We start from the raw sequence: 14,611 nt of genomic DNA on the forward strand, positions 1-14,611 counted from the left end.
ACTTTATGAGGGCGGAGGACCTTATTTAGTAAGTTGAAACCTTATACCCATATTCAGGGGTTGATCAGTATTAAGAAAAGATTGGAGTTAATTGGAATGAGTCTTGTTTGATGCCTTGTGATCACTTACTCAATTCCAAGATAAAAACAGTTATAAATAAATGTGAGTTGCATGCCTTATGTGATTGTTGAGTCATAACAGGGTGTCAATTTGTAAATCATGTAAAGTGAAACTAAGTAGCAATAGCTTTAGACTGTGCACGTCTAAAGTGACGGACAAACAGGAGTTGGGGTTCATGGTGGTAGCCCATGGCCTTTCATTCGGACCGGATTGATCACCACGTCCTATTTTCAGTCAAACGTTCCTCGATATCGCAGGTCACTGAGGTTACGGAGTCGCGCCCGTACCTCGTCTAGCTAGAAAACTCGGTCCATTGCCTATTTCAATTAAAATAATATTATTGTTATAGAAGTCTAGTCCAGTCTAGCCTAGTCTAGTTAATTATGGTCGTCAGATTATCATGCTCTGTCTGCCCTTGTTTATGTTCATTAGTATCATGTTAGGGTTGTTCGTTAATAGTATCATGTTAGGATTATTATTGTGTTAGTATGTAGTACTCAGCTTTGCTGATTACGTGCTTTGTTTGTGCATGTTGATCATGGCTATGCCTTATTGATCCTGTGATGACCCAATCTTGGTGAGCAGTCTCTAGGGATCAATAAGCATCGTCCATTACAGGTTGAAGGTGATGCATCATGGGGTTCGGGATTGAAGAGCTGTGTAGTTATTAAATTGTTTTGTTTTAAGTCTGATGTTGAATTTGTTTGGCCTGTTTTAAAGAGACTCGAACTTTGTTTTAATTAATTACGTTGACTTTGTTTTGTCGGTTGGTTTTAGATTTCATTCCGTAGTTGACTTATTTAAATTATTAAAGTTAGTTATTATGTTTTCCGCTGCAAAATTCTGAATAAGCCGATACGTTTTCACACGGGCGATAATGCCTTGATAATTCTCTACGTTTTATATTCTAAAAAGTTATTTTAGAAAAGAGGGAATTGTCGGGGTGTTACAGTGGTTGATTTACCTGTTAGTATACCTACTGGTGCAACCATAGGGTAAATCAAGTTGTTTAAGAACTTGTCTTGGAAGATAAATAAATTGCGTTTTCTTTCTGATTTGATAGAGTTTACTCTGGGAAACCTAGTTGTAATTCTGGGAATGGATTGGCCGAGTTTTTACAAGCATGTTGTGATTATCTATGATCGTTGAATTTAATATCAAGCATGTTGTCCAAGTATTTTATGTATGTATGGGTTGTTTGGAATGCAAGGGATAATTGTTATGTTATTATATGTAATGTCTAGCATATATTGAGCCAAGTTGTTCGTGCCTCGTTGCACTATTTATTCTACCCCATGTGTAGGGTATGTTTGGGAGGTCAATGTGAATTGAATTAGGATTTATTCGTGCCTAGTGCACAACCCGCATGTTAACATGCATGTCGTGGAATCTCAATGGTTTATTGAGAAGAAATTAATAGTAGTAATTATCACTTGAGTCGTGAATGTTTGATCACAAGTCCTAATGAATCTAAAAGAAGTATTGTTTGGTTGTTCGTTTATTAAATGCCTTGGTTGTTGTGTCTTGAGTTCACCTTGTAATAAAATTTTAATAAACGTCACGTGCAACCAAAACAAGCTTCAAAACTCTTGGAACGAATATACCTTGAGTATGAACAATGGGGGAGTCTTGCCGGAAAACTTGTACTCCTACTAATGATACAAGACGTTGTTTCAATTTCATTTCTTTATTTTATGCGCTGGAATTCCGTCGGTATGGTCAGACAAGTGGGTTATTTTTATTATTATTTATTTGGTGTTTGGTTGGCTCCCAACACCCTTACGTAACGGATATTTATTTTAGTTTTTGGTTGGCTCCCAGGACTCTTCCCTAATGGACATTTCTTGTGAGCCCGTTCGAAGCTTATTCTAATTAATCTATCAGTCAAGAGTCGTGTCGAGAGTCGAGCCTTGTCTTCATGATTAATTGTATACTTAGTTGGCTTTCGCATGTGATCTAATTTACCGTTGGAATGAAGCGTGATAGATATAGGATTTCATTCTAGCTTGTTTGTACTTAGCTTTTGCTGATTACGGTGTTTTGGTCCTGGCCTTTGCCGTAATGACCCTACGATGATCCATCATTTGCACTTGCATTGTTCGGGAGTTAAATATTAATTAACAGGTTTCTAGAGATGACTTGGAAGCCAAATAATCTTAGAAGGGGTTAAATGAGAGAGTTTATTTACTTGCAAAGTTTAAAACTCTATTTATTTTATTTAGTCTAGACTGTAATAATTTCAAGTTAGTTAATGGATTTTGATTTAAATTATTTTGGTGGGTCGTTATGGTTCCAACTTGTAGTAAGACCATTAACTACTATTTATTGTTTTAAAAGTTAGTTAATTCCGCTGCGAAATTCTGGTACTAGCCTTAGTCGTTATCACGGTGGCGGTAATAATTTGATAATTCCTTTATTTTAAGTTGGAAAATAGTTTTATAAAGGCGAGGAATTATTAGGGTGTTACATATGAGGAGCGGCTTGGGCTTCCCCGTCCATCCCTTTGTAGAAGAGGTTCTAGACGGGTTCGACCTTGGGATAGCCCAATTGATGCCCAACTCTTGGTCAAGCGTGATGGGGTACGTGGCCAAGTGTGAAATGAAAGGTCTGAAGCCATCGTTCAACGCTTTTCTTAGGCTTGTTCATATGTGTGTTTTATATAGAGTTTTTACCCCCGTCCCTTAGTACTTTTCTGCATCAAATGAGCTCTTAGGAGCCGTTTTTAGTACTAATATGTTTTGTAAGTGTGCCTTGAGTTTCAGGATTTGTTAGATGAGAAATTAGCCTTTTTAGGCTCGTTTCGCGATGATATAGGCCACTACACGGACACCGAGTAGGTTCGGGATGATTACGGTCGACCTTTGGGAGCCTAGGATGCCTATGTTCCATCCCCGAGAGTTAGACTTGGTACTTTGAATGAAGGACGATGCATTATGCAAATCGTCCTTTGAGTGGAGGGCTGAATGACAAAATCGGGCGAAGAAAAAGATTTATGGAAGTTTCAATGCGCGCCCGATCCGGATCGGGCGACCATTCTGGATGCTATATGGGGCATTTCGCAACCTCCCTATCGGGCAGAATTTCTCCCGATCGACCTACTTGTCGAGAAGAATGCCCGATCGGGCGGCCATCTACCCGATCGGGTGACGTCAACCCCCTGCACTTATTCGCGAGTTTATTTCCAGTTTTTGGGTTGTATTTTGGGTAAACTATAAATACTAGGCCCTTTTATTTTTAGTGGACATCTAATTCCTTAGTTTTAAACACTTAGTTTATTTCCTTTACTTAGTTTATTCTCTCATATTGTTGCAACACTTAGTTTTTAATTTCAATCAAAAATTCAAGCTTTCAATATTCATTGTTCTTCATTTAGGTATTATTTTTTACTTTGCTCTATTATTTTGTTTTAATCATGCTTTCAATAGTATTAATTGATTTGTTTATTATTAATATGAGTGAGTAGTCAATTTTCTAGGGTTTTGGGGATCCATGAATTAATATGAAGGGGTGATTGAATGTTGTTGATTGTTGGTATTGTGGTTAATTCCTATTGATTGGTTTCATTTACTTTACAATTAGATTTGCGCAGGTTTAATTGTATTAGTCAAGAAACATCAAGTTAAGATTCGAGAGATGCAATTTGATGTTTAGGCTTGTTTCAATACGTAGAATTGGAATTAATACGCAGCGAGAGCCCGTTAATTCTAAGTTTATGATTAGCACCGATTCGAGAGAGCATGCTAGTCTAATTAACTGTTTTATTGATTATTATCGATTGTTTGTCATCTTGGATTGTTTTTCATTGGTGAACCTATTCCCTAGACCTTTTAATATCTGAATTATCCCTATTTTATTATTGTCGTGGTTTTAGTATCAAAATCAACCAAATTCTTGTTCGCAATAGTCTAGACTCTATATTTAATTGTAGAAAGAACGTTGTTTCCCTGTGGATTCAATCCTGACTTCCCTTTCTATTTAGCTAGTGATTTTAGGTTTATCTTTGACTAGGTGATACGACTTTAGCCTGTCACTCGTCGGTCTCCAGAAGGAAGAAGGGGCCGAAGGATGGTTTCAATTGGCCAACAAAGGCGAGTATCTGACTACTTTTGACAAATCGTCCAAACACCACTTCTGGAGATTAAGGTGGGTGGTTATATGGATGGCTGATGAAGAGATATAACTGAAGTTTGGCCGGTGGCAGCTGGCGCCTCGCTTTCTAGGTGGAAGTGAGGATTTTCCGGCTCTAACTAAGCAGGAGCGGGATCAGATTGCGGAGCACTTTCAGGCCGAATCGCTGGATGCAAGGGGCAAAACCCCTAATATACCCAAGTCTTGGTTGTTGTCCTGCTCTCATTTTAAGGATTCAGTATTTCTTGCGGCTGCTGGTCTAGATCATGGGTTAGACCAAGGTATTTGGGATGATCTTTGTTTTGATTGTCTGGTTCTTTGTCCTTATTCTAATCACATGTTTTTGTGCAGCCGTTGCCATGTCAAAACTTCCAGTTCAAGAGAAAGGGGAAATCAGCACCAAAGAATGGCTGAATGGAGTAGGGGTTGTCTAGGGGCTTCACAATCTGTTGAACGGGAACAAAAATTTCAACAAAACCTTCCTTATTCACTGTTTTCAAAAGCCCCTTCACTTCTTCAACATTTAATATTTCCCTTTTACCAGTTTTAAAATTCATTCCTTTATGTTTATACCACACATTAAAGTTTCTAGGCACTTTCATGTTGTAAAACATAAAATCGTGCACGACAACTTCCCGAATAAAATGCACTGATATCTTAGAAATACTAGCATTTTTCTTCGAGAAAACAACCCCATCATCCCAACAAATTATATGTCAATTTTTACCGATTCTTTTTGGAACAAAACAACCCCCCAACCTATTTTTAATAACCACAGTATCTTCACTCTGCATTCTGGAAAAACAAAAACAATAATAAAACACATAAGCAATCAAAATTAGCATATTCAATCATGAATTGTTTAATTAGTCTACACCAATCCCAATGTCAGACAGTTATAAACGAAACCTATATCACCAACATACATAATCTAACCAGATTATATTAAGAAAACCCAACTAATATTAAACTCAAATTAACTTTAATTGATTGTTAATTAAACAATTACAGGTCAATTACCCAATTTGACATATTAGTGCTCCAACAATTTTTACCTAAGTTATCCCCAATTATCTATTACATTGCATAATTCAAACAAATATGGACCACTTCATAATAAATTCGCATATTACTAACCTTTTTTCGTCCTGCTTCTCTAGGAAAAATCCAAACTTGTGGTCCTTCAATTATGGTGATGAAGCTTTTTCTCGTTAGTATGGTGCCACATGTTCTGGATTATGACTAGCGTAGCGACAGTAACAGAAAGAGAAAGCAAAGTGATATATTCTTCAAGAATTATAAAAATTGGTGGTGATGAATTGAAGAGCAGTAAAGAGAAAGGTTGAATGGGAGAGCAGCGTTAAAGATGAGGTAGAATTGCAGTAAAGAAGAAGAACGTGTTGTAAGGGCTAAAAGTTTGGAGGGAAATTTAATTGGAGGGCTGTTAGGAAATTATGCAAATTTCCTAATGAATTAGATTAGTAGGAATAACAATAATATTTAAAATAACACACACAAACAAATTGATTATCCGATAAGTGTTATAATCTCTAAATACCGTGCAAAAATTTTACTGAAAAGATAAATAATACACAAGTGTTCACAACACTTATTGTAACTCACAATCTATTCGCACCCCAATTAAACCTAAGAATTTTTCTCTAAAAATTCTTTTAAAGATTTTCTCTCTCTCTCTCTCTCTCTCCTTTATATTTCTTTTTGTTTTTGGGATGATTATTACAAACAATATAACCTACGTTTATATAGTTTTTAGTTTTCTTAATATAGGTTGTTCAAATTAGCAAACTTTTCTTTCCTATCAATTTTAAGACATTGCATGCATGCATTCTAAGGATTACATTGATTTATTATTTTAACTAAAAATAATAATGGTTGTTAATATCCAACAATCTCCCACTTGAAGACTGATTTTAATCTGTCTTCACACCTTACTCCATGGAGTACAACTTTCTCGTATGCTACTCATGCATGCCAACTAAAGTGGAACATAACTTTAGTTTGTCAATAGTCACCGCCTTTGTTAACATATCTGCCGGATTCTTAGTTCCTTGAACTTTTTCCAATTTTAACACTTCATCCTCTAGTAAAGATCGGATAAAATGATATCGAAGCCCAATATGCTTTGTTCGAGAATGGAATGCTGAATTCTTTGCCAAGTGTATCGCACTCTGACTATCACTATATAGAACATTATTCTCCTGCTTGAATCCCAACTCAGTTAACAAACCTTGAAGCCATATCATCTCTTTACTGGCTTCAGTTACTGCTACATATTCAGCCTCTGTAGTGGATAAAGCAACATTCTTCTGTAACTGCGACATCCAACTAACCGTTGTATTTCCAACTGTGAATATATAGCCGGTGGTGCTCTTTCTATTGTCGACTTCACCTCCAAAGTCTGCATCTACATAACCATGTACTTTTAATTCACCTTTACCAAAGTACAAACACTTCTCTGTGGTACCTCGTAGATACCTCAAAATCCATTTCACTGCTTCCCAATGAACTTTTCCTAGATTTGACATAAACCTGCTAACAACTCCCACTGCATGTCCAATATCTGGTCTTGTACAAACCATTGCATACATCAAACTCCCAATGGCTGATGCATAAGGAACCTTAGCCATATAATCTTTATCTTCCTCCGTTTGAGGGCACTGATCCTTGGATAACCGAAAGTGACTTGCAAAGGGTGTACTAACTGGCTTGGATTCACTCATATTGAATCTCTGTAAAAGACGTTTGATGTACTCTGATTGAGATAATTGCAAAGTACCTTTATGCTTATCTCTTGTAATTTGCATTCCAAGAATCTTCTTTGCTGGACCTAAGTCCTTCATGTCAAACTCCTTAGACAGTTGCTGCTTCAACCTTTTAATATCATCCATATTTGGACCTGCTACTAACATATCATCGACATAAAGTAGTAAGATGATATAACTGGACTGATATCTTTTAATGTAGCAACAGTGGTATGTGTTGCACTTCTGGAAATCTTCCTTGTGCATAAAGCTATCAAACTTTTTATACCACTGTCTCGGGGCTTGTTTTAGGCCATACAAACTTTTCTTAAGTTTGCACACCATATTTTCTTTCTTACTTTTTAAGAAGCCTTCTGGTTGATGCATATATATCTCTTCATCCAGATCCCCATGAAGAAATGCAGTCTTCACATCTAATTGCTCAAGATGAAGATCTTCAATGGCAACAATACTCAACACTGTTCTGATGGTATTGAGTTTCACAACAGGTGTAAAAATCTCATTGTAGTCAATTCCTTCTTTCTGTTGGAATCCTTTGACTACTAATCGAGCTTTGTATCTCTTGCAACCATCATGTTCCTTTTTCACTCGATATACCCATTTATTGTGAAGGGCTTTCTTACCTATGGGTAACTCAATTAGTTCCCATGTCTGGTTTGAGATCATAGATTGCATCTCATCTTTCATTGCAAGCTCCCACTTGCTAGCATCACTGGTATGACATGCTTCATTATAGCATTCAGGCTCTCCCTCATCAGTCAATAACAGATAATTCATATATTTTCTGTTTGGCACATGTGGACGAGTAGTCCTCCTCAATACTGGTACCGGACTAGAAGATTGTGGCATGTTGGACTGTGGCATAGTGATTTGTCCAATGGATTCATTTTGTTGAGGTTCCCTTACAATTGACTCTGTCATTGTACTATCCGGGACATAATCTTCATCAACAAACATCGGCCCACTCTGTACTGAGTCGCTGGCATCAGTTTTGTGTCTATCCTTGTACATAACTCTTTCATTGAAAATCACATCTCTAGTACGGATCACCTTTTTGTTTTCATCATCCCAGATGCGGTATCCAAACTCATCCCCACCATATCCAATGAACGTACATTTCTTAGATTTAGGATCAAGCTTATTCCTGCCTTGATCACTAATATGCACATATGCTACACAACCGAATACCTTTAAGTGAGATAAACTTATCTCTTTTCCTCTCCATACCTCTTCTGGTATTTTGTATTTGATATGTGTGTTTTATATAGAGTTTTTACCCCCGTCCCTTAGTACTTTTGATCTCAAATGAGCTCTTCGGAGCGATTTTTAGTACTAATGTGCTCCTTGTAGTGTGTTTGTAGTTTCAGGTTCATCATTGTAGGAATTAGCATATTTTTGTGCATTTCCTACTCATTTGAATCAATACAAGAAATTATGTACTTTCGAGAGCACAAACATTAAGTTTGAAGAGTTTTGAAGCAAAGCGAATAACGAAGGAAGTACAAAAATGACTATAGTCCACTATTTTAAGCATAACTAAAGTTCTACAACTCTAAATTATGTAATTCCAATTGGGTTGGATTTTAGACTTCAATAGCTTTCCAACAAGTGGTCACTCGGCTAATTCCGACGAATAACGAAGGAGATATGACGTTTTGAAGATAGAGGATCGTGCAGTTTCAACATGCGCCCGATCGGGCGGGCTTCGCCCGATCCGGATCGGGCGGTCATTCTGGGCGCTGTTCTGGGCATTTTGCAACCGCCCGATCGGGCGGAATTTCGCCCGATCGGGCCGACTATCGAGCACATTGCCCGATCGGGCGAAGTGTCGCCCGATCGGGCGACGCCAACCTCCAGCATATTTCGCGAGTTTTTATTTCCGATTTTGGGCTCTATTTTGGGCAAACTATAAATACTAGCCCCTTATATTTTTAGTGACACCTTTTATTTTTAGTTTTGAACCTTGAGTTTATTTTCTTAGCTTATTATTCTCTCAAATTTGTTCCAATACTTAGTTTTATTTTCAATCAAAAATTCAAGCTTTCATTATTCATTGTTCTTCAATTAGGTATTGCTTCTTGTTCTAATTTAGTTTATTGCTTTAATCATGTTTTCTATTATATTAATTGCTTTGTTATTTATTATCATGAGTGAGTAGTTTAATTTCTAGGGTTTAGGGGATCCATGAATGCATGATTGGGATTATATGTGGACATGATATTTGATTGATTGATTAATTTCTATAGCTTATTATTATTGCTCGTCAATTCTGTTCGGCCGGACTATTTTTATTTGAGTTTGATTAACCTTAGATTATGCGCCGAGAGGTATAAATCTGATGTTTTTGGTTTGTGGCTATTAGATAGGAATTATTTCTAGTACGTAGCGAGAGCCCGCTAGTTGTTCTATCCTAAGGAATTCATAAGATTCGAGAGATGCATGTTTTCCTAGTTATGATTGTTAATTGATTGTTATTGTCCGTTGTCCAATCCCGGTCTGCATTTATGGTGAACCGCTGCCCTAGATTCCTTTAATATTGTTATCTTCCGATTTGATTATTTGCTTTAGTTTAATATACAAACCAATCCAATTCTTGTTACCAATAGTCTAGATTAGTCTTTTAATAGTAGAAAGAACACTGTTTCCCTGTGGATACGATCCCTGCTTCCCTTGCTATATTTTTAGTTGGTGAACGTTAGGTTTATCTTTGATAGGAGTGCGATTTAGCCTGTCAAATTTTGGCGCCGTTGCCGGGGAAACGGTTTTATTTTCTGTTATTAATTGTTTTTCTAGATTATTGTTTGTCACTTCTCAAGGGACTCCCGTTCCTTGAGACCGGATCTCACGACTGTTTTCTAGTTCTTGCTTGTTTATGCCCAGGACTGTCCATACCAGCGATCTGACTTCGTTCGATCCTGAACCTGAACGGACCTTTCGTAGACGGCGTAGATTCGTTGAACAGTTGAGAGACTATTCTGACTCTGAATCCGACTATCTGATTAGCAATCTATTCCATAGAGATTCAGAGATGGGTGACCAAGCACCACCACCCCCACTTGTGCCAAGGCTTACAGACTATTCTAAACCAAGTCTGTCTATGCTTCCCAAGGCAATCATGCCTTCCATTGCGGTCGAGAATTTCAAGATTGAACCCCAGCTGATAAACATGATCGAGAGACACCAATTCGGTGGGGAAAAGGGTGAAGATCCCAATCTCCATATTCAGTCTTTCATTCAGTATTGTGCCACCATTAAGCAGAAGAATTTAACACCGGAGCAGACTATGGAGATACTCTTTCCATTTTCATTGAGTGGGAAGGCCAAGCTATGGATTAACAGTCTCAACCGCGCAGCTATGAAAATCACCGATTGGAATTCTTTGGCCCTTGCATTCTATGTTAAATATTTCCCACCTGAGAAGACAGCTCGTCTAAGGGGACAGATATTAGGTATCTCTCAACAAGCAGATGAGAGTTTATTCGAGGTTTGGGAAAGATTCAAGGACTTGCAAAGAGAGTGCCCACACCATGGTTTGGAGGACTGGTTCAGCAGTTCAGCAGTTCTATAATGGTCTGGGTAATGAGTCTAGGTGTCTTTTGGATTCAGCTGCCAGTGGGAGATTTATGGAACTGGAGGTGCCTAGAGCTTTAGAGGTGATTGAGGAGATAGCCATCCATAGTGCCCAATATGGGAATCCTAGAGGTTTTGCCGATCGTGGTGTTAAGCATGAGATGAACTCTATTGAACAGCTTACTGCTCAGCTAACTGCCCTACATCACAAGCTGGACAATATACAGATCGCATCTTCCCAAGCCACCCAACAAGCTAGTGTCGCCGCAATGAGTGCTCATTTGGCCAATGTCTGTAATAGTTGTGGGATGCAAGGTCATTATGCATCGAAATGTAGGAGCTCTATTGAACAATGCAATGCATTCCAGGCCTACAAGCAGAACAATCCGTACTCCAACTCATACAATGAGGGGTATAAAAACAACCCCCTATTATCATATAGGAGTACTAATGTTCAGAACCCCCACCAGATTCAACACCCTCCACCACCACAACAACCTTACCAACCACGTACCACCACAGCAACCCTACCAACCGCGGAGTAACTACAACCCGCAGCCTAGTGGACCACCTGGTTTTCCTCCACAACCTCAACCCACACAACCTGATCCCATGCTTGTAGAGATGAGGAATATGATGTTGGAATTGCAGAGATCTCTGAGCGAAAAGGATGCCAAAATCGATGCCCTCACTGCTCATAACAAGATCATGGATAAACAGTTGGCACAAATGACTACTGCTCTTGCAGAGAGACCGAAGGGTCAACTCCCTTCACAGCCTGTGACCAGAGAGTCTGCAAATGCTGTCACTTTGCGGAGTGGATATGAGTATGATGGGCCACCTATGACTATAGAGGAAGGGGTTGAAGTATCTGTTAGTGGTGCTATGCCAAGAGAAAGTGAGAAGGTGGTCAAGGATAAGGAAGCTGACACAAGGGTTGAGAAGAAATTTGAGATACAAGTTCCACCTATCAAACTTCCCTTCCCTCATCGTCAGCTAAAGAACAAGCTAGACAAGCAGTTTGGTAAGTTCTTAGAAGTGGTAAAGAATCTGCAGGTAACGGTCCCTTTCACTGAATTAATTACTCAAGTACCTGCATATGATAAATACATGAAAGACATCTTGACTAGGAAGAGAGCATTTAGTGAGGTGGAGACTGTTGCATTTACTGAAGAATGTAGTGCCTTACTACAGAATAAGTCTCCACCCAAGTTGAAGGACCCTGGGAGTTTCTCTATCCCGTGTAATATTGGCAACCTTTTTATTGACAAAGCCTTATGTGATTTAGGTGCCAGTGTTAGTGTCATGCCCCTGTCTGTATGTACTAAGTTGAACATGGGTGATTTAAAAGTTACCAACATAACTCTGCAAATGGCTGATAGATCTGTAAAATACCCCCTAGGTGTTCTAGAAGATGTGCCTGTTAGAGTAGGTAAATTTTTTATCCCTGTTGATTTTGTTGTGTTGGACATAGAAGAGGACAGGAAGATTCCTATTATTTTAGGTCGACCTTTCCTACACACTGCGGGGGCAATCATAGATGTCAAGAATGGCAAGCTGACCTTAAATGTGGGGGATGACAAGGTTACTTTCAATTTAACCCATGTTGCTAAGAGCCCTATGGTAGAGGAGTCATGTTTTGGAGTCAATGTTTCTAATGATTATTTTAATACTAAATTGACTCATACTAACTCCAACAATCCTTCGGAAAAAGAGCATGTTTCAAATTGTTTTGCAGGTGGAGGTAATCGGAGTATGAACTCTTCGGCATGGGTTCGAAGGGAAGCACGATTTGATGATGTTGAGACCCGAAAGGCCGAAAGTTCGGTGAACGGTGGGCATCGCATTCATGATCGGGGTCGTGGTCTGTCACCCCCCGCGCCACATAGCTCATCCAAGGCAATTGATTTGACACCAGATGGCACCATCTTTGGTGCCCCCATTCGATGAGTTGTCGTGGCTCTTATCCCCTTCCTTTCGTTGTCTGTGCATAAACTGAGATTGTGTAATGGGGACATTACACCAATCTAATAGGGGATGAGTACTTAACTATCCATTTATTGCTTTCCGTAGTGTACTTTATGCTTTCGTTTTGTGTGTTTTAGTATAATTTTTGATCAAGTGTGTGATTCAGTGTAGTCCTTGGTATTGGAGAGGCGAGATGAGTGTATTTTACGGTTTTGGTGTTTAATGTTATGCAGGTCTAAGGCCCCAAGCTCGAAAAAGTTGAATCAAAGCCAAACGGAGTAGCTTGCATTTCACCCGACCCGGATCGGGCGAAGAGCGCCCGATCGGGCGCGTGTCGATACAAAGAAAAATTTGGGAAATCGCCCGACCGGGCGAAAGTGGCCCGATCGACACAAAAGGCGTGTGAAATGCCCGATCGGGCGAAATTCCGCCCGATCGGGCGGTTGATGATGACGTCGTAGGAAGGTCAAGGAAGGATTTTGGGCTGAGAAAAGTCAATAAAACAAGGCATTGCGTTTCGCCCGATCCGGATCGGGCGAGGTGAGCCCGATCGGGCGCGCACAGATTCAACGAAAAGGTTCGAAATTCGCCCGATCAGGCGATTTGCGACTCAGCGACAAATAAGCCACGGGTTGCTCACTTTCCTCATGATACCCCTTGGCCAATGAGGACATTGTCTGATTTAGCTTGGGGGGGTGTTTCACTCACTTGTACATATTAGGTATGTTTTTCCTTTTATTTTTGCATTTACTTATTTTTGTGTGTTTATTTTGGTGTGTTTAATGTTTTCTAGAGTAGTTTATTGCTTTGAAAAAAAAAATACAAAAATACGTTTCGATGAATACAATATTATGCTTCCCTGTGCCCCTTGAACGAAAATTGTTTTGATTCTTGGTATTTGATGATGGGCAATGTAGATGTGTTAGCCATGATTTGATATTCGATTGCTTTGATGCCTTAACATGAGTCAACTCCGACTAACTATTTGTGGACTTGGTACTTGACTAGTTGATTTGGTTAGGATGTGTGATAGCTTCCTGGTGTGTCATTGATTTTGAGTATTGATGTGCAACTATTTGTAGTGTTTTATGACTGATATACATGCACATTGTGGAGGACGAAGGCATTTTTCTATTTAGGTAGCCTTCAGATGAAATTAGATACATTTGTCCCCTCCTTTTCTACCCATGTTGTTGCTTGTGCCCTTTTATTCGGTGACTAGCCATATTACAAGCCCATGAAAAACCCCATTGGTTACTAGTCCCAAGCCTAGCTTGGGGGAGCTAATAGTAGTGAGGTGAGGGAGTTGTAGTGTGCTACAATTTGAGCACAAAGTGGGTATTGAAAATAGAGTTCGTCTTATCATGTTTGTTGTTGAAAATGAGTTGAAAATGAAAAGAGATGAAAGAACAAAACAAATGTGAAGGTTGCTAAAAAAGGAAAAAAAAAAAAAAAAAAAAAAAAGAGATTGAAAAAGAAAAGAAAGAGAAAAATCTATTACTCTCATAAAAAGTTCAAAGTGTTGTTTCAATCAAGTTCTGCAAATTCATATCCTTATGAGTGATTGGTTACAATTGTGAAAAAAAGCAAGAAAGTATGGTGTTGGCTATTTGTTGTTTTGTCATGTGTTGAGTGGGTGATTAGGGTCATTATGTTGATTGATCACGATTGTTTTTAGGATTTATGCTCCCCAAAGCCAAGGCTTTAAAGCTCACATTATACCCAAATTTACCGCACCCTTACCTAAGCCTAACATTACAAGCTTTGAAGACCTTCCGACCTTTGTGCATAGAGTCGTACTTATGTGAAAATAGTTGTTTATCAATGCAAGTTATGACATGACACATTTCAAGTCGACTACTAGGTTGAGTGTATGTTTTTCTAGACACACGAGTGTTGTGAGTTTGGGAGGGCATTGTTCACTTATATGTTGGGAGAAGAGCGAACGGGTACATCTTTTACCCGCCACATAAATAAGTGATGAGTGTGTGAGCACTAGTCTGGAATTCCATTGCGCACTTGTGGTTCGCTTTGCGTGACGA

The 14,611-nt window shown here is 38.9% G+C and overlaps 1 non-coding gene across 1 annotated transcript; it reads right to left on the reverse strand.

The window, feature by feature from the left end:
* Window positions 1–10,458: 10,458 nt before the first annotated feature.
* LOC130471042 (small nucleolar RNA R71) lies at window positions 10,459–10,565 on the reverse strand. Its single transcript, XR_008931736.1, has one exon. It is a non-coding gene; the product is annotated as a small nucleolar RNA R71 (small nucleolar RNA).
* Window positions 10,566–14,611: the final 4,046 nt, after the last annotated feature.

Source organism: Spinacia oleracea, chromosome 3 (genome assembly GCF_020520425.1).
Source record: "Spinacia oleracea cultivar Varoflay chromosome 3, BTI_SOV_V1, whole genome shotgun sequence".
Taxonomy (NCBI): Eukaryota; Viridiplantae; Streptophyta; class Magnoliopsida; order Caryophyllales; family Amaranthaceae; genus Spinacia; species Spinacia oleracea.